The sequence below is a fragment of the Musa acuminata genome, unplaced genomic scaffold (genome assembly GCF_036884655.1).
Source record: "Musa acuminata AAA Group cultivar baxijiao unplaced genomic scaffold, Cavendish_Baxijiao_AAA HiC_scaffold_511, whole genome shotgun sequence".
Lineage (NCBI taxonomy): Eukaryota > Viridiplantae > Streptophyta > Magnoliopsida > Zingiberales > Musaceae > Musa > Musa acuminata.
Genome location: NW_027020756.1, coordinates 35001 through 37500, shown reverse-complemented (window position 1 = coordinate 37500; position 2500 = coordinate 35001).

Below are 2500 nucleotides of genomic sequence, written 5' to 3'. Positions count from 1 at the left end.
GCGCGGTGACCGTCGAGAGCGGAGCAAAACGTCAGCCATCTCAGCACCCTGGAACCCCCCGGGTGGCACAGGGCTGGATGGGGCTTTCGTATAGCAGGGACGGTGCTGCCTCTCGCTTCGCTCGCTGTCCGCCGCTCGCCGCTCGCTCGTGCAGCCAAAAATGGCCAGTTTTGGCCCGTTTTTGGGCCGTTTTGGCCAGTTTTTGGCCTGTTCTTGCATTGCGCGGTGACCGTCGAGAGCGGAGCAAAACGTCAGCCATCTCAGCACCCTGGAACCCCCCGGGTGGCACAGGGCTGGATGGGGCTTTCGTATAGCAGGGACGGTGCTGCCTCTCGCTTCGCTCGCTGTCCGCCGCTCGCCGCTCGCTCGTGCAGCCAAAAATGGCCAGTTTTGGCCCGTTTTTGGGCCGTTTTGGCCAGTTTTTGGCCTGTTCTTGCATTGCGCGGTGACCGTCGAGAGCGGAGCAAAACGTCAGCCATCTCAGCACCCTGGAACCCCCCGGGTGGCACAGGGCTGGATGGGGCTTTCGTATAGCAGGGACGGTGCTGCCTCTCGCTTCGCTCGCTGTCCGCCGCTCGCCGCTCGCTCGCGCAGCCAAAAATGGCCAGTTTTGGCCCGTTTTTGGGCCGTTTTGGCCAGTTTTTGGCCTGTTCTTGCATTGCGCGGTGACCGTCGAGAGCGGAGCAAAACGTCAGCCATCTCAGCACCCTGGAACCCCCCGGGTGGCACAGGGCTGGATGGGGCTTTCGTATAGCAGGGACGGTGCTGCCTCTCGCTTCGCTCGCTGTCCGCCGCTCGCCGCTCGCTCGTGCAGCCAAAAATGGCCAGTTTTGGCCCGTTTTTGGGCCGTTTTGGCCAGTTTTTGGCCTGTTCTTGCATTGCGCGGTGACCGTCGAGAGCGGAGCAAAACGTCAGCCATCTCAGCACCCTGGAACCCCCCGGGTGGCACAGGGCTGGATGGGGCTTTCGTATAGCAGGGACGGTGCTGCCTCTCGCTTCGCTCGCTGTCTGCCGCTCGCCGCTCGCTCGTGCAGCCAAAAATGGCCAGTTTTGGCCCGTTTTTGGGCCGTTTTGGCCAGTTTTTGGCCTGTTCTTGCATTGCGCGGTGACCGTCGAGAGCGGAGCAAAACGTCAGCCATCTCAGCACCCTGGAACCCCCCGGGTGGCACAGGGCTGGATGGGGCTTTCGTATAGCAGGGACGGTGCTGCCTCTCGCTTCGCTCGCTGTCCGCCGCTCGCCGCTCGCTCGTGCAGCCAAAAATGGCCAGTTTTGGCCCGTTTTTGGGCCGTTTTGGCCAGTTTTTGGCCTGTTCTTGCATTGCGCGGTGACCGTCGAGAGCGGAGCAAAACGTCAGCCATCTCAGCACCCTGGAACCCCCCGGGTGGCACAGGGCTGGATGGGGCTTTCGTATAGCAGGGACGGTGCTGCCTCTCGCTTCGCTCGCTGTCCGCCGCTCGCCGCTCGCTCGCGCAGCCAAAAATGGCCAGTTTTGGCCCGTTTTTGGGCCGTTTTGGCCAGTTTTTGGCCTGTTCTTGCATTGCGCGGTGACCGTCGAGAGCGGAGCAAAACGTCAGCCATCTCAGCACCCTGGAACCCCCCGGGTGGCACAGGGCTGGATGGGGCTTTCGTATAGCAGGGACGGTGCTGCCTCTCGCTTCGCTCGCTGTCCGCCGCTCGCCGCTCGCTCGTGCAGCCAAAAATGGCCAGTTTTGGCCCGTTTTTGGGCCGTTTTGGCCAGTTTTTGGCCTGTTCTTGCATTGCGCGGTGACCGTCGAGAGCGGAGCAAAACGTCAGCCATCTCAGCACCCTGGAACCCCCCGGGTGGCACAGGGCTGGATGGGGCTTTCGTATAGCAGGGACGGTGCTGCCTCTCGCTTCGCTCGCTGTCCGCCGCTCGCCGCTCGCTCGTGCAGCCAAAAATGGCCAGTTTTGGCCCGTTTTTGGGCCGTTTTGGCCAGTTTTTGGCCTGTTCTTGCATTGCGCGGTGACCGTCGAGAGCGGAGCAAAACGTCAGCCATCTCAGCACCCTGGAACCCCCCGGGTGGCACAGGGCTGGATGGGGCTTTCGTATAGCAGGGACGGTGCTGCCTCTCGCTTCGCTCGCTGTCCGCCGCTCGCCGCTCGCTCGTGCAGCCAAAAATGGCCAGTTTTGGCCCGTTTTTGGGCCGTTTTGGCCAGTTTTTGGCCTGTTCTTGCATTGCGCGGTGACCGTCGAGAGCGGAGCAAAACGTCAGCCATCTCAGCACCCTGGAACCCCCCGGGTGGCACAGGGCTGGATGGGGCTTTCGTATAGCAGGGACGGTGCTGCCTCTCGCTTCGCTCGCTGTCCGCCGCTCGCCGCTCGCTCGCGCAGCCAAAAATGGCCAGTTTTGGCCCGTTTTTGGGCCGTTTTGGCCAGTTTTTGGCCTGTTCTTGCATTGCGCGGTGACCGTCGAGAGCGGAGCAAAACGTCAGCCATCTCAGCACCCTGGAACCCCCCGGGTGGCACAGGGCTGGATG